Source organism: Pleurodeles waltl, chromosome 11, assembly GCF_031143425.1.
Source record: "Pleurodeles waltl isolate 20211129_DDA chromosome 11, aPleWal1.hap1.20221129, whole genome shotgun sequence".
Lineage (NCBI taxonomy): Eukaryota > Metazoa > Chordata > Amphibia > Caudata > Salamandridae > Pleurodeles > Pleurodeles waltl.
This window is the reverse complement of record NC_090450.1, coordinates 350,321,854-350,346,402: the sequence shown is the minus strand read 5'-3', so window position 1 is coordinate 350,346,402 and position 24,549 is coordinate 350,321,854. Positions and strand designations below refer to the sequence as shown.

The 24,549-nt window shown below is 44.9% G+C and overlaps 1 protein-coding gene across 3 annotated transcripts in view; it reads right to left on the bottom strand.

Annotated features, from left to right (window-relative positions):
* MTERF4 (mitochondrial transcription termination factor 4) overlaps positions 1-24,110 on the bottom strand; it is a 233,187-nt gene extending 209,077 nt beyond the window's left edge. For 2 of the 3 annotated variants that reach the window (XM_069213661.1, XM_069213660.1), the window contains exon 1: positions 23,919-24,086. The gene's annotated coding sequence lies outside the window, so the exon portion shown is untranslated. Of the gene's footprint in view, positions 1-23,918 lie in introns of all 3 variants that reach the window. The other variant, XM_069213659.1, reaches the window with a different exon arrangement.
* Between the last annotated feature and the right edge of the window lie 439 nt (positions 24,111-24,549).

The following is a 24,549-nucleotide window of genomic DNA, read 5'->3' as shown; positions in this document are numbered from 1 at the left end:
AATATAAGAGACTTAGGGGGTCATTCTGACCCTGGCGGTCTGAGACCGCCGGGGCCAGGGTCGGCGGGAGCACCGCCGACAGACCGGCGGTGCCCCGCAGGGCATTCTGACCGCGGCGGTTCGCCCGCGGTCAGATGCGGGAAACCGGCGGTCTCCCGCCGGTTTCCCGCTGCCCTGCAGAATCCTCCATGGCGGCGGAGCGCGCTCCGCCGCCATGGGGATTCTGACACCCCCTACCGCCATCCTGTTCCTGGCGGGACGGTAGGGGGTGCCGCGGACCCCTGGGGGCCCCTGCAGTGCCCATGCCAATGGCATGGGCACTGCAGTGGCCCCCGTAAGAGGGCCCCACAAAGTATTTCAGTGTCTGCTATGCAGACACTGAAATACGCAACGGGTGCCACTGCACCCGTCGCACCCCTGCAACTCCGCCGGCTCCATTCGGAGCCGGCATCCTCGTTGCAGGGGCATTTCCGCTGGGCCGGCGGGCGCTCTTTTGGAGAGCGCCCACTGGCCCAGCGGAAATGTATGAATGGCCGCCGCGGTCTTTTGACCGCGGTGCGGTCATTTGTCGGCGGGACCTTCAGGCCCTTAGGGCTATATGTATCAAAGTTCCATATTGCATTATCTAAATAGCAAATTTTAAGAAATCGCTTTTTAGGTAACGCACAATGGAATGCAACAAAATAGCGATTCCCTAATAGCTATTTCTTAAAATTTGCAATCGCTAACCAGGAATGGGACTCCATTCTTTCCTATGTCTCTGTAGGGAGGCAAGGTCGACGGTTCCCTGGGCATCCATGGAGGTCTGTAATCCAAGGCACGCTGGGTGGGGGTGGGAATGGGACTCATGTGCAGGAGAACGATGCCTACATAAAGAACTGTTTAAAACTATGACAGAATGTCTGCGGGGGCTGGGGGGGGGAGAGAAGAACTGGCGGTTGGAATGCCTTTGTTACTTTTGGTGCCAAAGTACAGTGCTGCTCTGTATGTATTTTGAATCTGGTATGCACCGGTTGGGAAAAATGTAATAAGAGTTTAAAAAAAAAAAAAAGTCAAAGATGAATTCTCCAAAATCCAGAAAGGAATTATTCTGTGAGGATTCTGATTCCGGAGAGTCTACAACATAAGGTGACAGAAGTGGCTCACGAAGGACATCGTGCTATTGTTGCTCTAAATAGAACTCTCCAAGACAGAATTAGTGAAAGAGTTGAAAAGTAACTCAAAGACTGTCAAATGTGCAATTGCCTATCAGCCAAAATTACTCAACATACTCTGAACATGTCAGAACTCCATAAACATGCTCAGAGAGAATAGCCAATCATGTTTTTGGTCCACTTGACTATGGACATCTTTTAATGGTGATAACAGATGAATATTCATGTTTTCTTTTAGATTAAGATCTCTCATTCATGACACATGAGTGAGTAATCAGAAAACGTGATGGCACCCTTGCAACATGGAGTTTGCCAACCATTGTGAAGTCTGACAATGGCCCACCCTCCAACAGCAAAGATTTAAAAGAATTTCTGGAGCAACTGAACGTGAGGCACCAAAAGATCACACCCTTGTGGCCAGAGGCCATTTGGCTTGTTGAGCGTTTTATGAGTATGCAAAAGAATGTAATACAGTGTGCAACTATTGAGAAGCTCAGTCTAAAAACAGTACTGAAATCTACTTTATGAGCTTATCGCTCAAACACCACACTCGACCACAGGTGAAAGTCCTGCGACTTTGCTGTTCTCATGAGACCAGTGGCAACCAAGATACCCTAATGGATCATAAAAAGAGGTAGTAATGAAAACCTGATTTGTACGAAGGACTTAGCTCAAAAACTGAAAATGAACGTGTATGCAGACAAAAGGCGTCATGCGAAAAACCTTTCATTCAGAAAAGGAGATTTTGTGATAGCTCGATAGCCACAGAAAGGAAAATCTGATGCTCGTTACGATGCTGAACCTTTTCAAGTAGTGTCTGTCGAAGGACACATGGTGGGTGCTTACCGACCTTGGAAGTCTCTTATCAGAGAGATTTCTAACTTCAGACCTGTGTTTCATTAGTCTTCAACAGAAGGTGGTGAAAGAAAGACTGATTTTGAAAACTCATTGACTATTGTAGGTTCCTTACAATCATTGGCAGTTTCCGACATTAAAGACGACCGTTCACAGCTTCCAGTAGCCAGATCAGGTCGACAGATCAAAGTGCTAAGAAAATTAATTGAAGACATATTTGTACATGTTTCTTTTGTAGTGTAGCCATTTTTAATATAGCTTCATGCACGCTAGTTTAACATACTAGGCCGCTGTGCACTTTGCCCTAGATACATTTTATTCAACCTCGCACTGTTATTTTACAATAACCAGTTTTACGGTCTTGTTTTTATTTCCTTCTATCTCACTGTTTAGCTTAGTTCAGCACTGTGTTCTCAAATAATGCATTCTTGATCGCCCTGTGCTTCAGTCAAGGCTACAGTTTGGTACATTGCCGGTAAATGTGGTGGAAGTTTAGTCTCCAGTATTCGTAGAAGATACACATTCGTACGTAGGGACATTTTCTTACAACATCTGGGTGTTAGTTATAAAAACACTTCTTAGTCCTAGTACAGGTCAGAGGGAGATTCCGACCAGGAACCTACAACTAGATGCTGACTGCCCCGTTGCAGGTGCGGTTGCAGATTACAGGCCTTTGCTCAGGTATGAGGGTTGATGTCCTCCCGGGGGAACCTGAAAGGCAGGCTTAGAACTTCACATGCTGTGCTCAGAATTTAACTCAGAGAGAACATAATCTAGTTGCACTATGATAGCCTTATTCTTGTGCTTCACTCTCATCGTTACAATTTTCATCCTACTATGTTGTGTAGTTCTGGTTGTTGCAGCTCACGCTTTGCTATCTAAAAGGCAGTCGTTTTATTAAACCATTCTTTAAAACTTAAAACTGCCTTTGTCATTTCTATGTGAGACCATACTGTGAATGAGAGAACAGGTTGGAACCTGAGTGACCACGACTTCCCTGGGAAGTACTAAAGATGTCATGCGCTCGGCTGCCCAATTGTCTCTTCCCTTTGGGAGGGATGAGGCACTGCTAGTTAGCCGGAGCAAAACCCGGATTTAGAGTGACAAGGGTCCTTCACTGTGGGTCAAACTTAGTCATCCACACTGTGAACGATCTTGCCGCTCAAAATCCAGTAGTATCATTAGGATCATGAGAGATCAGGCGACACTATAATGTAGATATTTGTGGCTGTCTAATGATTTTCTAAAAATGTGCAATTTGTCATTTAATAGAAGGGGAGATGTACTGTCTTGCATGATTTGGAACAGAACCTTTCTGGCTCCTTGAGGATTCATCATCAGCGTGTGACATAATTGCTAGAATAGAATGTATCAAAGTTTGCTTTAGAATGCTGGAGTTCACAGGTACACACAGAGGAATAAAGATGTGATTTACAGCTCTGTGAGTGTGGCCTAGACATTCAGTAAGTGGCAGGCTAGGGAAGATGCTACAAGTGACAGATTTTCCCTTCCCGAATAAATTCAGTCATTAAAGTACATGACAGAACCTTATGAACGTATTGCCAGGAGTCCCTAACGATCAGATCATATAAAAGGGAAAATACAGAAAGTAATCCCCTACCCCTCCAAAAGGGGGAAAAAAAACACACACACAACAAGAAGGCCATCATTCTCCAAGGTGGCAAGCTTAACTATTGGGCCCCTCCAACTTGGAAGCAGGTCTTTTGTCCATGGTGAGCTTTCCATGGACTCTTTAGGTGGAGGAGTAAGTGAATAAGACCAATTTATTTTTAGTTATTGCTAGTTATCCTCTTGGAATGGATGGAAGAACAAAACATGTGTAGGGGGTAAGGTTGTGTGAATTTGCCTGGGAAAGATGTATAATGCAGTCTCCTGGTTTTGTGCCAACATGTTTTTGCTCACATTTCCTCCTGGGTCCTGGGCATTCATAAGGACAGAGGTCCCCCAAATCCTAATGTATAAACCATGCCAGTCCTGTTTAGAGTCTCACATACTTAAGTTTGTCATAACAAAGTGAGGAAAGGCTACATCAGTCTGTCTTGGAGCAGCCGGTCACAGTCCTCTTGACTTGAAAGAAATATCAACCAATTTCATTAGTTACATCCCAGATAAGATATACCATTCAATATTAACACTGTGAAACAAAGCTTGCGCACAGCACATCACAAATGAAAAACAAGTGCACCACCGAATGCATAGCCCATCAACATTGCTTCAAAAGAGTGTTTGAATTATGGCGGATTAGGACAGATGCATCCTTGCTCCACTAAAAAACATACATAGTAACCATCAAATGAGTGCGCAAGAAGTGAGACAGTATGTTTTCTTGTATTGTTCACACCATACTAGAACGATATCACGTGCATGTGTTTGACAGGCCAGAAACAAGGGATTTAGAAGTAAGCATTATGAGTGATCAGGTGAACTCGCTGAGTAACGTGGGGTAGAGTTGTGCGTGTTCTTGTTTGCAAAAACGTGTTTGTATAGACAGTAATCTACAAGTGGGAAGCAACTACAATAAGAGATTGTAGAATTTCTCATGTTAAATAAAAGTTGAACTTAGATTGTGAAATGTGTTGTTGCTTTTTAAACAATAATAATCGTAACATACAGAGAAATATACAAGGCCAACCCAACTGAGCTTTGTGCCAACTGACCTTAATTTGAATGATTAGTCTAATGTCTAATCCCAGGAAGTCACATCTATTGTAGTCAGAACATTAATAATGTGTCTGTAAGGTATGTCTTCATATTTCATTTCCCACCACTGCTAAGCGATCTCCTTTGTCAAAATGCTTTCAATTATGATGTAGATGATCATATAAAGAGAGCATTTCAAAAGGAAAAAGTTGAATTTGGAAATTTATGTTTGCTTACTCATGTTGACAACACTGCTACGTCTGTTGTGACAGTAATTTTTACACCTCTATTTATGTGTTACTCCTCTATTACAACATTCTTTTCTAACTGCTCACAACTGTTATTGTCACCAGTCTTTAATAGGGCACTTCATGCACCAGTTTCTAGATAGTTAAATATATGGACTATAACAGAATTCTTTGAAATCAAACAGTCATGAGTTTCTGTTTTGCTAATTTCAGCTTTCCATTCCATTTACTTCAGAATTTGGTTAAGAGTGAAGTACACTTATTCTTATTTTCAGACATGTACAGACCAACAAAAAAATGAATTCCAGTGGTAATTATTGTGCACTATTAAACTTTAAGTTTCGAGGCAGCAAAGCTGTTATTTAAATTTCAATTACATTTGCTAATGAATTTAATTGGTAAACATTTCATGAAAAAACTCTACATGTGGCAAAGAAGCATGAATTAAAAGAGATGTTACAAAATGCTTTGAAGCTTGTACTAAAAGACAGACAGGAATGTCCCCTGCCAGGTATATGGGTGTTTTCTCTGCCCTGAGTACCCCACTGCGTATGTATCTGGTGTTCTGACTTTTATTTTGTCCATGGTGTCAGGTACTCTAGATTGAAAAAATAAAAGAATTTCCATTGTTCAGTTTCGTGCCAGATCAGGGACGGGGGGGGGGTCCCTGGACTAGGGCAAACCGGTTTATGCAAGGAGGGCACCAAATGTGCCCTTAAAAGCATACCATTGGCTTGGGGAGGCTACCCCTGCCAAGCAATGTAACTTCTATTTCCAAAGGGAAAGGGTGTTGCCTCCCTCTCCCAAAGGAAATCCTTTTGGGAATGAGCTGTTCAAGCAGCAGGAGGGCATAAACCTGTCTGTAGGATGGCACAAGCACGGGCTGCCCTGGAAAACCTGGCAAACTGGTGGGAGCAAAGCTGGGGGTCCTCTAAGGAGCCCGCAGGGTGCACGGAATCATGCAACCAATACTGGCAACAGTATTGGTGTATGATTCCGACATGTTTGATAGCAAACATGCCCAGGTTTAGAATTACCATTGTGTAGCTCAACATATGTAGTGACCTATGTCTAGTACACTGGTAAAATGGCTTCCCCGCACCCATGAAGTTTAGGAAAATGGAAGTGGAGATCGTGGGGACATATCTGCTCATTCAGGGGTGCCCTCACACACAGGTACTTGCACCCTGCCTCTGGGCTAGGAGGGCCTGCCAAAGTGGTGACTTACAGTGACCTGGTGCAGTGACCTGTAGTGAAAGGGCGCATGGACCTTTTCACGCAGGCTGCAATGGCAGGCCTGCAGACACATGTTGTATGGGCTCCCATGGGTGGCATAATACATGCTGCAGACCATGAGAAACCCCTGGTGCTCCAATGCCCTGGGTTTCTAGGTACCATATACTAGGGACTTACATGGGGACACCAGTATGCCAATTCTGAGGTGCACCAAGTGAGGGACAACCAAATCTAGAGGAAGAGAGCACAGTCACTGGGGTCATAGTTAGCAGGATCCTACTGAACACTCAAAAACACTCTGACGGCAGGCAAAAAGTGGGGGTAACCATGCCAAAAAGGGGGTACTTTCCTACACATCTCACCCTACCTCCTTAGAAGTCTCCACCTGATTGCCCTGACTACCCTGAGAGTCAAGTACTGAAAGGGTTGTTCTTGGCCCAAGTTGCAGTGCCCTAGTAGGATGGACCACAGACATGAATTACCTCAACCCCTCACAGTTGCAACGCTCTCTGCCCTGTGTCCCCATGAACAACATTTTCAAACAACTGACAACTGTTAGCAGTATGTTGTCATATTGTGTTTTCTGGGTCAACCTCTGCTTATGATTGTTGGGCCTTCTTGTCAATCTTATTTGCTTGCTTCTAATTTGATGGCTGTGTTTGCACTTTTATTGTCTGTCCATTCCCTGAAGCATAGTGTATTTACCTTTTAATTGGATGACTTGTGTATCTTTCCACTGCTTACATTGAGAGACCTGCTGTTTTATACCAACACTCAAAGGGCTTGTACAGGTTTTCTTGGTCAGGTTTTAATGTACTACTGTAGTGAATCCTAGTTTGTTTTAATGGGATAACATGAGTTAGCTTAGTCTTTAGCTTGCAGACTCTTGCCCCGGCAGCTAGTGACTGTTAACCTACTTAGCTTGCTCTGTAGTAGACCATTTATTTAATTAATTCTTCTAAGATGGCTGCCTTGTTTATAGTTAGGCCCTTTTGTTTAGAGTTATCAGTGTCACCGCGCTAAGGCGTCAACTCATGCAACAAAGACAAACAAATTGTAGGTGCTCACATTAGAAATTACCGTCCCAAGCATGCGGTGTTATCTATTGTTTTGGAACAACCTACGTCAGGGGTCCAAGTAGATCTGTATAAATACATCACACTTTAGACAATCAGAGGGACTCCAATCAGATACCATTGCTGCTATCGATGCTGCACGTCGTCTTGACGCTGACCCGGACTTCGTGTTCTTCTGAAGCCTGAGCTCGAGACCTCATTCAAGGTAACCAAGGTTGGGGGCTCCTTCCAGGGACATGGCATTGGCAGATTAGGTTTAACATACCCGGCTCTCCTCTAGGTAGAAGGTTAGGCCTATTTCAATAGGGTACGCGGACATATTATACACTTTATGTCTTTCTATGCAAACGCAAGATGGTGGGGGTCTTCATAATCATGACCCCCGTCTTTACAATCTTATTTCTTGTACTGTTCATTATCCTAATCATTGCAGCCCATGCTATTTACCGTATTGTATTAAACTACGACATAGCGCCACCAATGATGGTGTTTAGGCACTAATTTAGGGGTACCCTGAGTATCATTGTCTCACAGACAACAGGTACCCTAAGCACCATTATACAGAGACGTCCGTGGTCTTTGGAAATTCCTCCTCAGCTGAACAGGGAACACCTAATTAGACTGTAGGTTGTTCGAGCTCGAACTCATAAAAGGAATATACTCCCCACTTGGTGTTCCAGCTCTTAAGAAAAAAAAAAAAAAGAGACAGAAATTCCTGAAAAAGCTATACAAGCATTAAAATTACATCTAGTAGCGCATGGCTTTGAAGAAGAGGGCGGGGATGTAACTTTCATAATAGAAGCTAATGAAGCTTACCAAATAGAAACATTCTAGTCCCGGGTCACCTTTCCTGCGGAAGACCGCAGGTCAGTCACATTTCACACATACAGAATTGCTAATGTACCTCAACGGTATCAAGCATACCAGTACCATGAAATACCGCTCACTTATCAGGAGCATCAGACCTGGTTTGAAGGCGCCCTACCACATGTAATACAATGCATGAAATTAGGTCCTTTAGGTAATGACGGACCTACGTGGCCTATGTTTGCCACATACACACCTCACCCGGGTATACAAAATTTGCAAGCAGCTGATCTGCGAAACTTATATAATGAAGTAGTAACATTATATAGACGGCTTGTTCAGTTCGTAATGCAGACTTTGAACACAACACCAGTGCGTCCAGCACCTGGTGGATACCAACTGGCTACTGGGATTAATCCACAAACAGTACATACTATTATGGGTAATGTACCCACAGGATGGGAGAAAATACCTTATTGGATAGCCCAGAAAACAAATCAGGTGGAAGCCGTGTTTCCCCATAGGGGCCACAGGAGAAACATAGAATTCTAACAATGTGCTTGACCTTTGGGATGGTTCCCTCAGTGGATGACTGTGCCACATGGTGTACAGTCTTTGCTGCAATATATACTACCACACATGGTATCCCGACACTTGCCAATTTACCGGAGGTGTTAAAACAAATACAGAATGTGCATGGGGCAGCACCTGCCCTAGATTTGGGGATTAAATTGATGCATAATTTTGACGCAGTGTCCTCGATAAAACTCAGTAACATTAAAGGGGAAGCAGTAGCACTGGCTATACGCCAGCATCTCCGAAAAACTCCACATTTGGATCAAGAGAGACAGCTACCAAAAATTATTTCCGATACCTATACTAGTATAGGATGGGATGGGATAGTCTGGTAGCCAAGCCAAAGAAATTGGAAGTACAGAGTACCATCCCTAAGGAAGGTACAAAACTGACACAAGAGGGTTCGAAAAAGCGCTGGGAGAAGCCAAAACAATTTAAAGAGAGACAAAAGCAGAGAGCAGACTCTCCGCATCCGGAGAACTCCAAAAGGAGATATGCTCTCAGAAATAGGGGGAATATTTGAACTCCTGATAGGTATACTGATTCACGTCCCTCTCAGGACGCTCCGGATAGGCGCAGCGAGAGAGGGTCCTGACCGACATCCGGACTATGAGAAACAAAAGAAAGAGTCGCCGCAGTCTACAGTAAAAAAAGAAGAGAAGACTTTGCAACAAAAGCCTCAGTTTAAAAAGAAAAAGGTGGCAGCACTATCGCTTAAAAATGCCAATACACTTGAGAACACTGCTGAGGAGCAAGACGTGGGAAGTGATACTGCCAGACAGCGCAGCAGAGGTCACGATATATCGCCAGAGTCTGAAAGATCATCTGGATGCGACAGCAACTAGCGATTTTGTTGCAGTTGAAACGGCAGATGGGCGCGTACTCCCACCAGATAGACTTTATGATCTAAAGATCCAAATTGAGGGAGATGTGGAACGCACCATCGGTGTGATCTTTTGGGACAAACTTAATTTGACAGCCTATTGGCCGAAAGAGATTAGCCGCCCGAACACGTCCGTAAGCTCCCACATGGGGAGAATGTCATTTTGCCTTCTTTCTCTAATCTTGTTCCAGAGGCAAAAAAGGAAGCCTACGCTGTCAGTTGGGCTCTAGCGCTGGCACCTTCATTATATCGCAAACATGTAGGTTGAGACAGGGACTCTCCGTGTCATACAATACCTATCAGGTCTACACCCCAGCCTCAGACACTATATCCAGTGAAACATGAGGCTAATGCTCCAGTGAGGGAACTACTCGCTCAGCTACAATATCAGGGGGTAATTGAGCCTTGCGCCTCTGCAATGAATAATCCATTATTCCCGGTTGCGAAGCCAGACCATTCCTATAGAATAGTCTTAGATTACAGACACAAACAGTCATAAACGTACATATGCGATACAAAATTCACATAGCACAGTACCGATAAATAACATAGTGCGCAAAAAATATAAAACAAAGTTGGACATTTCCAACTGATTCTTTTGCCAGAATTTAGCAGAACAAAGTCGGGACCTGAGTGCATTCTCATTTGGCTCACAAAAATGCTTTTGCCGTTTACCCCAGGGCTATAAGAATAGTCCAGGACCGTTCTCCGCCTGAGTAACATCATTATTACAGGATATTGATCCGGAGGCGTTATCCTATGTGGACGACATTTATCTCATGGACGACGACCTGAGCATTCATCTTGTAAGGGTCGATCAAATAATTTTGGGATTTGCAGGAGTTGGTTATAAATTCAACTTTAAGAAAAGTAAGATCACCTTTCTCAGTGCATTGTTCCTGGGATACGAGCTATCAAACGAAGGAAAGAGCCTGGTCCCGCACTTCCTATAGAAATGTGCACAACTGCACCCACCAAGTACACTAAGGAAACTACAGTCTTTACTTGGTTTCTTTAATTTTGGCATAACATACATTCCAGACTATGCACAACGTATCAAGCCATTATACGACTTAATACGTCCAGATTTTTCTAGCAGACACTGGACAGTTGACACGCGCATACTTAGGGATTTGCAGCAGGACTTGCTAGAAGTTAAACACTTACACACCTGTAACAATAAAAATAATTTGGTCATCAGAATAATTGCTGGTGCCCTTGGGTTTACGTATGTCACCTTCAATGAGGATGACACGGTGCCCAAAGCATATAAATCACAGTTATACTCGAATGTAGAGCAACGCTTTGCACCCATAGAAAAAATTCTAACTGCAGTTCAGGTGGCTATCATAAAAGAAAGACCACTTGCCCAGGGGAAATGCATCATTGTCGCTACCCCGGTGCCAGCACTAGAGGCCGTCACCAAAGCAAGCGTTCCTAACATTAAAGCATTACACCCACGCTGGATTCAGTGGGCGACCTCTCTGACAGCTTCTGATGTAAATTATATATTTGTTCCGAAACTTCAGACACAAGAATTTCTCCAATATGAACAAGAGTTCCCCACTCCTCTACATCTTTTACCTTTAGACAAATATGATACTGTAATTTATACTGATGGTTCAGCCCAACCAGCTGTAGGTACCAAACATCAATACTCAGCTGCATGCGCAGCCGTGAGTGGAGTGATGAAGGATGGAGTCTTCCACCTTCATAATACCTACATGCAGACCCTAGGGGACTGCTCAGCTCAGTAAGCTGAACTCAAATCCCTCATTATAGCGCTAGAAAAAACAGAGACAAGAAGAGAGAGACTTTGATAGTCTGTGATTCATATTACTGTGTTCAGTCTTACAATGATTATCTTAATCATTGGAAACTGAACGTGTTTAGAGATTCTAAAGGGAACACCATAAAAAACAAGACATTGTGGGGGACAGTGGCTGATCTTAAAGATAAGCTGCTGTGCGTCCATGTAGTACATACATTGGGCCACCAACGTGTAGGAGTACACGTCATCTGTAATACTTTGGCTGTCGAAGAAGCCAAATCCGCAGTAGCTATGGCTTCATTGGCTGCAGTGACTCGTTTCCATACGAGATTGGATAATGAAATAGTGACTGCTGTAAAAGCCTTGGCTGAAGGCAAGTCTCTCCCTAAAGGATACCCTGCAAAAGCTTTGTTCCACATCAGTGCACAGAATGTTGCTTATGCAACACTTCCTGGGGATGGAGATCGAGCAATCCCCAACGAAGACCAGAGATTAGATCTAGTAAAAGCAGCGCACAAGGGTGTCGCTTCTGCTCAAACTGATATTTTCGCCACGATAACACTCTTACAGAAAAGATTCTGGTGGCCGGGTCTACATAAACACACAAAGCAATATGTCCTTTGTTGTGACATCTGCCAGCAGATAAAGGGGTCGAATATGAAACGCCCACCGCAGACATCCCTCTTAGTGTCCAGTAGGCCATTACAATGTGTGTACCTGGACCACAGTGGTCCACTCCAACTGGATGGTGCATACAAATACATCCTAGTCACTGTAGATTCTTGTTCTAAATTCCTGTGGGTATAGCTGCATCGGTCCGCTGACGCTCAAACTGTTTGCTGATCTTTATCGGTTCATATGCAGTTGCAGCATTCCAATCAGACCAGGGCTCTGCATTTGCCTCTAAGGCATTCAGGGACACCATGGGGACTATGAGTGTTGAATTCCATTTCTCCTCACCATACCATCCCGAGGGAAATTCAGTCGTGGAGAGGCGAAACCATGATCTAAAGCAGTCCTTAACAGCTAGAGTATTAGGTTCTGGCCGCAGCTGGTTTCACCACCTATATGAGGTCAAGAGAGCACTGAATATTCTGCCAAGACGGTCCTTGGGGGGACGAACTCCCTATGAGGTTCTCTTTGGGATACCTATGTATGTCCCAGATCTCGATGGTTCTGGTATGGTGGCAGCAGAATCACCTTTTGACATTAATGAACATCTCACTGTCTTATAGGAGCTTCAACAATTTTGAGATGAAAAATCATCCACCAGTGCAGCCACCTTAGGAATAAGGGATATTCCAACAACTTCCACTGGCTGGATTCATAAAGTTGAGGATCTGGTTTCTGAAAAGATTGCTGTAAAGAAGGAATTCGGTCCATCCTACAGAGCACCAGTCTCAGTCTTGGGAATACAAGGTACCATAACTATAATCTTACCACCGTTGCCTGGTTTCCGAGGAAACAGATTTGTTTCAATTGACAATGTCAAACTACACCATGTAGCCGATCCTGCACAGTAGACCCAGAGGTCCCTTGGGTAGTTCCCGATCCCCTCTCACTACCCAACAGGACATTCCTCTTCAGAACAGAGTGAACAACACTACTATGGACTATGCTACAATGTCCAACAATGCTATAAATTCCTCCTCGACCATGGGGAGGGCGGAGAATGAGCTCTTGCTGGTTCCAGTCACCACTTTCACAACACCTGGTCAAGAATTGTCCGTCTTATACACCAATAGAACACAGACTAATGGCACTATATACTATGAGCCTCCATGTGAAGTGAACACATCTACAAGTACTGAACTTGTTCCTGTTTTTGCAGAGACTGGCTCTGGTTACTTCATCGACATTGATGACTTTTTCTTCAGACTTATCCACTCAAGCGATTGAAAATGATTCAAAGACATGCAAGCTACATCTATGGCTTAAAACGAACTACTTGATTTATCCCTGGAACTATTTATGGTTCTGCCTAATATTTTCTACCTTATTTCTATGGATTGGTTTCGTGACTGTTTTTTTTCTTACTAATAAATGGTCATTACATCCCTGAACGCACAATTGTAGCGCCAGTAGATAAAGTTTTAACTCCACATCATTCCTCACACAAGGTCTGCAGAGACTTCTCCCGGTGAACATTTTGGCTGTACCTGTTTCTGATGGGATTCTGAGGGACAAAGTTTCCTTTGAAATATATGGGCCTAATGTCATTTAAATTCCATATGTATTCAAAATATCCATGACAGATGTTATCACACCCGGTGTTGTATCCAATGATTGGGATGTCCAGACAGTTGATTGTATGTTAACTGAAATGAAGGACTATTCAATATTTGAAAGTGATGATGTATATGTAAATACAAAGAATTATGGGGAAATGTTCTGCTACAATAACTGGGGACATTACTACCTGCACCGTGCAACTAGACATAGAACTGTACTTAATTACACACAGTGGGAACATTGTTCAACGCCACCGGTGGCTGGGGAGCCCAAAAAATTATTTTGAAAAATTCCCAGTATCCACACACCGGCTAAATTTAATGATTGGCAATTCTTCCTGAATAACACCGAAAGAGCTAGATGCAAAAGTTCAGACTGGTACCTAGAATTCTTCACTTTCCAGTCCAGGTGGGTGGTTAGTTTGGCAAAACACACCAATGGACGTCAGGCTTGTTTTTTAAACTCCTCGGGGGGGTTTTCAGATTAGCCGGCCAGATCGTCGCTTCATCTCAGGTCAACACACGGGGATAGTTACTACATACAGTGTGGGTAAACTGTGTCAACAATGGGTACAGTCTAACACGTTAGCCGCAGTTAAAGAACACCTGAACACACTTTCTGAAGATATAGACTTGCAGGACTTCCTGTTAGGTCCTAGGAAACAGAGCTCTAAAATATTTGTATATGCTATGTATAATGAGATATGGAAACTTTCTCAGCTAGACGTTTAAGGCAGACAGATAAGGAAAACTTAGAAAAGGCTTTGGCGGTTGTCAATAACGGCATGAACACTCTGTCCAACAGAATTTATTCACTTACATAGTGTTGTCTACTATTGATATAATTCAGTCAGACATGTCCCGTTTATACCATGGACAAAGTCAGCTGTGTTCTATTATGCAGCTTGGTTGGACGTTACAAACATTGAAAAATGGCAGTGTTCCATGAAGATACATTAACGGTAGTGAATTGTTCGATGCTTTTAATTTATCAGAGAAACAACAGACCATGGCCAAAAGGGAAGCGAGTTTCACCATGCTTCATATAGAAAAGTTGGAAAAATTGCCTTTTATGATAGCAGAGAGTCCTTCGACTGTCTGGCTCATACATGGCATTATTAATCTGCCCATATCCACCTTTCGTTTTTCGAAATGCTTGAAACATCTTGCCGTGGGCAGGTATGAGCGTTTGGGTGATAGCTATATTAAGGAAGAGTGGGAGTTGCCTTTTGACTATAAATGTTTGAACGGCGAAACAGAGGTCTTTCTTAGTGGAAGCGATAAAGGTATCAGAAATGTGGCCTCACATTGATACTATTAATGTGAATTATGACAAGCTGAGTAGGCTAAAGGCGCTACTGTTTCAAAAACAGGTTGCGTTGACATCCGCTAGAGAGACGTGTGTTCTCCAGCGTGCAAGATCATCAGCCGAGATACAATCCCCATTAAATACCAACTTCCCCAAGCACTTTGGTAAGCGGTTATCCAGAATTGTCAACGCCTCGAGCACTACTAGGATTGTCCATTTCTTTAAGGCTGTCGGTCTGGATTTGTGTCCGTCTTCCAGACTATCTTCGGGGTCATCCCGTCGGCCATCCATTCACTATTTTCAAGTGTGTTTGGCTTTCCTGCAATTTTGGCATTACTTGGCGGAATACTACTGCTATTTTTTCTGATTCCCAGTGGTTGTTTCTTTACAGCTAAACGGAGCGATGGAGCCACTGCCACCAGCACAACTGTGCCGTGAATGCATGGTTCAGATCTTCGATGTTTCCTTGCTGGGGGAACTAGAGGGGAATTGGTCATTGTCATTTCAGCCACTCCTCTGGTGCGTGCAGCCTGTCTTTCACTGCGTATGGTGCTTCTTCGAACATTTGCCAACAGCGTGTCTTGCCATCTTGCTAGTTTCTCCTGTGGACCAAGAACTGTTGATATCCCCAATGAGGGTTCATCCACAGTCGTGCCCCATGAGACTAAGGCTGATCCGTGAGGCCACTTATGAACACTCAGTTGGCTCTTCCACCTACGGACAATGGCACTGATGCAGGTGGACCTGCACATGAGACTATTGAGCACTTTTGCTTCGTGAATTCATCCGCCCAAGTGATCGATCTTACATCAGACGATTTGGCCTCATTTTTTTATGACTTTTTAACAGGTGACTTCGGAGCTAGTCTTAAAGATCGCGACTATAGTTCCACGCCACAATGATTGAAGATTTTGATCTATCTAACTGACATCTAATGTATGATTTTACTTTGGCCTGCTGTGCTTGTCATGGCTAACTTTAAGTCTCTTTAGTATGTAACATTTAATTTTAACTATGCTTTTAACTTTGGTTTTTATGTTCCACTTTTAGTCCAGAGCAGCTTTTTTAGATTTTTGGATTCCCTCACCTTCAGTTGCGTCCAGTAATGGCATCATACTTGTTACGGCATTGGGGAGGGTGTAGTGAATCCTAGTTTGTTTTAATGGGATAACATTAGTTAGCTTAGCCTTTAGCTTGAAGACTCGTGCCCCGTCACCTAGTGACTTTTAACCTACTTGTCTTGCTCTGTCTTAGACCATTTATTTAACCAATTCTTCTAAGATGGCTGCCTTGTTTATAGTTAGGCCCTTTTGTTTAAAGTTATGTTATCAGTGTCACTGCACTACGGCGTCAACTCATGCGACAAAGACAAACAAACTGTAGGTGCTCACATTAGAAATTATCGTTCCAAGCATGCGGTTTAATCTATTGTTTTGGAATAACCTACGTCTGGGGTCCAAGTAGATCTGTATAAATATATCACACTTTAGACAGACAATCAGAGGGATTCCGACCAGATACCATTGCTGCTATCGATGCTGCATGTTGCCTTGATGCTGACCCGGACTTCGTGTTCTTCCGAAGTCTGAGCTCGGGACCTCATTCAAGGTAATAAGGGTTGGGGGCTCCTTCCAGAGACATGGCATTGGCAGATTAGGTTTAACATACCCGGCTCTACTCTGGGTAGAAGGTTAGGCCTATTACAATAGGGTACGCAAACATATTATACACTTTATGTCTTTCCATGCTAATGCAAGATGGTGGGGGGGGGCGGTCTTCATAATCATGACCCTCGTCTTTACAATCTTATTTCTTGCACTATTCATTATCCTAATCATTGCAGCACATGCAATTTACTGTATTGTACTAAATAAAACCTATTGAAACATTACTGCATCTTCTTTATTGCCTGTGTTTGGTTGAAACATGATATATCTGTGAGAAAGGGGTAATCTCCATTTAACCACGATAATCCTTGGGATGTCATACTTCTGAGTCCACGTGTAACGGCTGCCACAAATCACCTTTAACTGTTTGGGTTTTCGGTGAGGTACTGCTAGTGAGCCAGAGGGGTTGGGATTACAGTTGCGACTTGTTGTAGGAGGGGCACAGCCGCCTACAAACATAAGTACTGTCATCCTTGAACCAGCAGTCTTGCCCAGAGCAAGAATCCAAACTATGACACTACTTCTCCTATTCAAATCCTTTCCCATGCTCTTGTGTAACTCCTCACTCCTCTCCCCCAACTCATTTGTTGCTTCAATTTTTGGCTCTGTTTTTCATTCTAGTCCCCTGCGTCTGTACCCAGCCTGATAGGGTGATTGATAGATCCAGCATTAGAAGTACATTAAACAAAACATATGGGAACTGTGAACCCGAGTCCAATAGGGTAGGGCCAGTAAGGGTAAGATAAAAGGAGTGGTTAGAATGAACAATACATTCTGTAACTATGTTGTTGGTCTTTCACCTTCAAAGTAACTGCAAATAAAACAACACACACCTTAAACAAAAAATGAATACAAGTTACATTAATCAGTGAAAAATGCATTTTTTTGCACTGTGAAACCTCTATTGGTTAATGTGATCACTGCAGGTATCTGTGTGTAAGCAGAGTGCCACAGAATTGAATTCTGGTTGGTGCAGTGAGAAATACTGACTTTTTAATGTATTTTGAGTGTTACCAATTCCCAATCTGTAACAGAAAGCACTATGACTATGGAACTCATTACAAACGGCATGAGACAGACTACCAGAAAGTGCACAATAAGATTTAGGTTTCAGATTTTTTTTTTTAAACGTGTTTCCAGAAATATAGATCTGCGTAATATACAGACTGTGCCCAGTGCAAAAATTTTTTAGAGCAGTCCATTACACGCACACCCTCGACAACACAACGTCGCCTTACAATATCTCCCTAAAATGTTTTTAAAAAACATTCTAGGTGACTCCATCAATTAAATCTAACACCTATGGTTCCAAGCAGCATTTACATTGCAGATTAACCAAATGTGCATATGAACCCGGAACTAACAACAGAACAGTGGCTAATCAAGGAGGTACTGAGCGGCTCCCCCTCTAAGTTCTTCTCAGTAGAACATGCGCATAGAATCCCGGGAAGACTGCCACTCCCGGGCCAGCCACCTAGATCACTGATAGTGAGACTCCTGAAATTAGGGACCGGGACCTGATATTGCAGCGGTTCCGCAGCAAAGGCCCATTTCAATACGAAGGCTCAGTGGTCCATGCTTATCCAGACTTCACTCAAGAAGTACAGAAACAGCGGAACTCCTTCGTAAAAATCAAACAACGACTTCGGGAACATAATATCAAGTATGCCCTCCTTTTCCCAGCTAAACTGAGGGTGAATTTAGAGGAACGCACTCATATGTTCACCTCCCCTGAAGATGCCTGGACCTGGATGCATGCTAAAGGTATAGCGCAGCCTAATGAAGGAGTAAATGAAGAGGAGGAATGGTCGACCTTCACATCAAAGAAACGCAGCAAGAGACGCCCTAGGGGCCAGCCCACAGAGAGAAAGGCAGCGGAGGAAAGAGCAAAAGTATTAAAAGAAACCCTGATACTCATGCAGAACTCCTTCGAGACACTCAGGACGGCCCCCCTGTCGGGCTCAGACTCGGAGTCGGCCAGCTCAGAATCAACAATCACAGAGACGCTCAAGGGCCCAGAGGTTACCCCAAGAACTGCAGACTAACTGTGAACTGTGTACTGCAATAAAAAAGAGGCTACCAGAACCAGAACAGGGCAGCAAGAGTCTGGATTACAGAAGCGGTTGCAACAGGAACCGTGCCACCAGCCGTTTTGGCTCTAAAGAGTATCTTTTGGACGATTAACCCTCGACTGCTGTGACTACCGCTTAACATGCAGTGGCAGGGGGGACAAATAAATGGGATGATCTACCGGGGGTGCCCACATCCATACACGTGCACACTCACAGATTAGGTCTGAGAAAGGATGTGAGCTCCACACAGGTGGCACATCTGACCCCGAGGAAGGCCCCCCACAAGTATCCGAATGGATACCGACCCCACCAAGCAGCAAAGAGTGGGGCTTTTTCTCTTTCTTTATTATGTATGTTAGTAGTTGGACAGGGGAAATAGTTAAAAGGGGGGGTGGGGAACTGGGAGTTAGGGGGTTTAGAAGAGGTCAACTCAGCCAACAGGGTACACTATTGCGTATGCCAGCCTTAAATATATGCCAGGTAAAATGGGGAGGCAACCAGAAGGAAATCGTAACCCTGAGGGGACACATGAGTGCGACATTACACAATAACGCATGGCTCAACACACCAACGCACATGCACAACACTACGAGATAGTTACGTGGAATGTGAGGGGAATGGCCGCACCGGGCAAGAGAACGCAAGTGCACTCACGTCTCAAACGCCAGAAGGTCCACATAGCTATCCTACAAGAAACACACTTACTGGAAACTGAGTTACAAGATATTCAGGCGAAATGGGGCGGACAGATAACAGGCACAACATACTCAGCGTTCGCCAGGGGGTTACTGATATGGATAGCAAATGGCGTCCCGTTTGTCCGAACCTCGTACAAACTAGATCTAGGGGGCAGGTATGTAATAGTGGAAGGGCAACTAGACGGGAGACAACTAACGATCATAGGGATATACGCCCCCAACAATGCGCAGGCAAGATTTTTAGAGACACTCACCCCGGCACTACTAGTTAGTCCTGCAGCACCGGCTATATGGGGGGGGCGACTTTAACTGCTTACCTAATGCAGCGTTGGACAGATCAACCCCTCCCAAGAAAGGAACAACAAGTAGAAGTGCCAAGAACCCACTACAGAAATGGGCGGACGACATGAGAATTTATGATCTATGGCGCATGCACCACCCAAGACAGAGAGAATACTCATTTTACTCTGTGCCCCATAAGGTACACACAAGAATAGATATAATCTGGGGCACTGTCGATATATGCGCACTGACGAGGGGGACAGAATACTTAGCTAAGACACTGTCCGACCACTCCCCGCTCAAAAGGACCCTAGGATGGGGGGGGGGGGATCTCACCGGCAATCCTTACATGGCGGTTACAACCAGAAGCACTCCAAGATCAGGCATATGCAGAGGGACTGAATACGGTGCTGAAGCAGTACTGGGAAATTAACTCAGAATCCGCGAATTCAAGGGCGGCAGAATGGGAAGCACACAAGGTGGTAGTCAGAGGATATTGCATGTCGTCCTCCTGGGGGGTTAGGCGCATCCTACACATGGAGATTAGCAAATTAAAGAAGGAACTGAGAGCACTTGAAATAGCGGTAGCTGGGGAAGAGACACCTTACACCGCATTAAAAGAGGCACGCACAAAATACAAAGAAGCAGACTCCTGCCTCTGCAAGTACGACTATAAATATCACCTGATGCGACAGCAATCGGAGGGAGACAGGTCTGGCAGACTGCTGGCTTGGCTCCTAAAGGGGGTTCGGCAGCAGGCTCCAATAGGGGCCATAAAATTAGATAATGGTGAGTTAGCCTCCACGCAGACCGATATAAACGGGGCGTTCAGGGAATATTATACGAACCTTTACGCCAAATAAGCGGCCTGTACACCCGCGCAGCTCACAACTTTTCTTGCAGGCTCTCAATTAGCACAATTATCGCAGGAAGATATTGAAAAGTTGGAGGCCCAACTGAGTATAGCGGAACTAGAAGCAGCACTAACACAGATGCCTAGAAACAAGGCACCGGGAATAGATGGTCTCCCACTAGAATACTACGCGAAATACTTGAACCACTTGAAGCCTCACCTGCTGAAAGTATACGAAGAGGCCTGGAACCACAAGGTATTGCCCCCACACAAAGAAAAGCCATGATAGTGGTCCTGCCCAAGCAGGGGCGGGACCCCACAGATGTTAAATCATACAGGCCACTATCACTCTTAAATACTGACTGTAAAATTCTAGGCAAAATATTGGCTAACAGGTTGCACCTGTCATTTACACTTTGATACATGAAGACCAAAATGGCTTCATCCCCAAACGTAATACCTTCCTGAACATCTGTAGACGAATGGGAGTGATGGGAAGTACTCCACCGGGGGCACATGAGGAAATGGTGTTATCACTGGACATCAAAAAGGCATTTGACACGCTGGGTTGGGATTTTTTATTTGTCACTATGCGGAAAATGGGAATTGGCCCCAAATATATACAATGGGTACAAACACTGTACTCCAAGCCACAGGCACACGGCAGAACGGTATCCGACAACATCCCGATCGCTAGAGGTACTAGACAGGCATGCCCCATGTCCCCCTTATTATTTGCTATAGCAATGGAACCTCTAGCTACCCGCCTGAGGTCGATGGAGGACGGTTGGGGCATACTCAGGAACGGGGTGAAGCACATAATATCCCTGTATGCAGATGATGCCGTAATATATCTACGCAGAGGACGCGAGACAATCCCACCAGTAATTACACTCCTGTCTGTATTTGGAACAATGTCCGGGCTGGTAGTGAACTGGGAAAAATCATGTGTTTTCCCCCTGATTGCACGGACACTGTCAAATAGGGCAACGGCCTCGACAGGGCACTTAAGATAGTACTTTGATTCATTTAAATACCTGGGGGTCCAAATGTACCACAAACCAGAGGAACTCAGGGACGGAAACTTGGGGAGAGCGCTAGCCTCCATCAAAGGGTCACTACGTTTCTGGGGTAAACTACCACTGTCACCAATGGGCAGAGTGGCGATAGCAAACATGCTGATACTACCTAGGCTTCTTTACTACTTCGCGGCGTTGCCGCTCCTGATCCCCAAGAGCTTCTTCCGCAAACTGAATGGAGCATTGCTGCAACTCATATGGGCGGGAGGTAGAGCGCATGTCGCACTCGCCACACTGCAGCGCCCGGTGACTGAGGGCGGCATGGGAGCCCCTAATTTTGAGCGCTATTACGCGGCTGCACAGCTCCAGTGGATAATAAGCTGGATTCACAGACCCGCACTGGCAGAGTAGGCTTGGGCGCTAGCGAAACTGAGTGGCACGCCCTTGGTCGCCTGGCTGGCATCCAGGGCTCTGGGGGGGGCGGCAGACAAACCACTAATTCTGGTGGCGCATGCATGTTGGAAGAGATACATCCAAAATGGTTGTGGCGCGCTCCCATACTCGCATCTCGTGCAGCTGGGTGTACTCCCCGGTTGGGAGGGGGGGAGAAAGAAAACGCTCGTTGGTGGTGTGGGCGGAGGCGGGAATAGAGACGATAGGCGACTGCTTTGAAGAAGGGAAATTAATGTCTTTTGAAGCGATACATGACCTCACCTCAGTAAATCCTGGGCAATTTATGACATACCACGCCATATGCCACTCTATTAAGGAGATGTGGGGGACAGGGAACCAAGAACCTACGACTTCCTCAGCACTGCACCATGTGTTACAATATGACAGCCAGCTGAAGATAGTATCGAACCTATACAAAGCACTGAATAAGCACTCTGTATCCAATTTGGAAAAGGCACTAACTAGGTGGAACGATGTGCTCCCACTCCCGATCTCGCGGGAAGAATGGCCACACGCTCTGCTTTATACACGGGGGGCTCGAGAAACCCTAGGTTTCGATATACGCAATTTAACTACATGCATCAAACGTACCTCTCACCAGCCAGGATTAAACGAATGCTCCCCAGCTTGGACCCAGTCTGCCCAAGGTGCCGAGCACCGCTGGCACATTTCTACCACATGGTATGGGACTGCGCCCAGGTGCGTGTGCAATGGAGGGCAATAGTGGAGAAGGTATCGGAACTGATGGGGTTGGCACTTACAGCAGACCCTAAATCCTGCCTGCTAGGTCTGAGACAGAGAGACAAAAAACATAAGCATCTACACAAGTTTATAGACCTAGCCTATGTAATGTACAAAAGATTGATAGCAATGAACTGGATAGTATCTGGATAGTATCTGATAACCTGGCACAACACGATACTGAGATGGGCCAGTGCAGAGCTGATGGTGCTGCGGAACTTAACAGGGGGGCTCCACCGACAGGCAGGCAGGGAGGTGTGGGAGACTCTGATAGACTAGAGGCCAAAAGCGACGAGAAACCACCATGAACTAGCGTACATGATAACTCTAAGGCAGTCCGACCGCCTGTCGGGGTTGCCCCCCCACCCAACACGGGGTTCCGCTGACTCCAATCACTTGACAGACCGGCGCCCCCCGCGGCCGTCTATGCCACTTGGGGCGATCTACAGCGATTGCTCAAAGAGGAACTAGCATTCTACACAGACATAAAAGCCACACAGACAAGACTCCACACACTCCGTTCGATCCGGATCTTCCCCTGCACAGCACATAAACACTAGACCCATAAATGAATATACCCAGTCCGGGGCTTATCTGTTTACAATTCATTCATGGCAAAGCGAGTGTTTAGAAACCGCACCTGTACTCCTTATTAAATGAGCGATTGTGACCTCAGTTAAGTTGTTGTGGTTAAAGTGTTAAATTGTGTACTAATAGTGCAATAGATCTAGCATATTTTGATACTGTATTTGCCAAACGCTGGAAATAGATCTAAAGTGAAAATGCAATAAAAATATATATTTTTTTAAATGTGCATATTTTCATCCCCTTCAGGTAACAGACATCATGGCAAGAAAACTTGTTTAGCTAGCTGGCCCTCCCTGGCTTCACAGCACAATACTGGGGAGAGAGTATGCCACAGTATTCCACTTAAGCTTCGGCACCTCAAATGTCGGAAATAACTACTCCCGGACAGTTCCCTATTTTAATATAACGTAGGGTAACTTTTTGTCAAACAAATAAAGTACAGGCACGGCGTGCCCCTCAGACCCCGCCCATTTCGACCTCTAGATGGAGCCAACAAAAGAAAGCAGGGCGACACGCGTCAAGCTTGAGACTGGAAGCTGACGGGGACATGAGATATGAGGTCTCGGACTACATTGCGCCTCTGTATGGTTAGGACCCAAGCATCACCACGCGAGTTTTCCTCAGTCCTTTTCCTTCAGTCGGCCACAAAATGGGTTTTATGTACTTTTTTACTGTCCTTTTGACAACACATCTATCAGTATTGGGCGTTAAAGCGACAGTGCGTAGGATTCCCATTACCTGTGCCTTGCGTTGGATTAGTAGGGGCTCGAAAAGGTTCTACCTAGTTCGCTTTCAAGCTTCCCGTAGCCACCACTCGCGGTCCTGTGTAATGTCTGGTATAGCGTCAGGCTCGTTTAACTCTCACTCTTCGGCAGTCTTGCCTATTGGACAGCTCCTACAACGGCCCCGCCCACCGACGGAGAATCGAACCTCGGCTTCAGCAGGGCGAAGCAGCTGCGCTCCGAGCTAAGGAGCTGCAAGAAAATGCACGCATTGGTCTGCTCACCGAGACACTCAAAAGGGTTGAAGTGCTTGATTGTTCCATATGTTAATCCTACTGTGACCTTTGACTATTTGCACCGAACAGTCTCAAGATATCAATTACATGTAAAAGAAAGGAGAAAAACAATCGGAGATCTCAAATACTAAACGAAAAGATTAGTTTAAGGAAATGAAACAAAATGAACACGAGGCGAAGAGAAAAGAGAGGGAACCCCATAGAACAAGAGAGAGCGCATGAGCGGAAAACAAAAAAAAAACATTTTGCTTTTTAAAATAATAAGACCTATTCAAAGCTTTAGAGATACGACGTGTACAGAAGCAGCAAAAGCCGTCTTTATTTGCATGCAGACTGGTGCCTCTGCCAGCA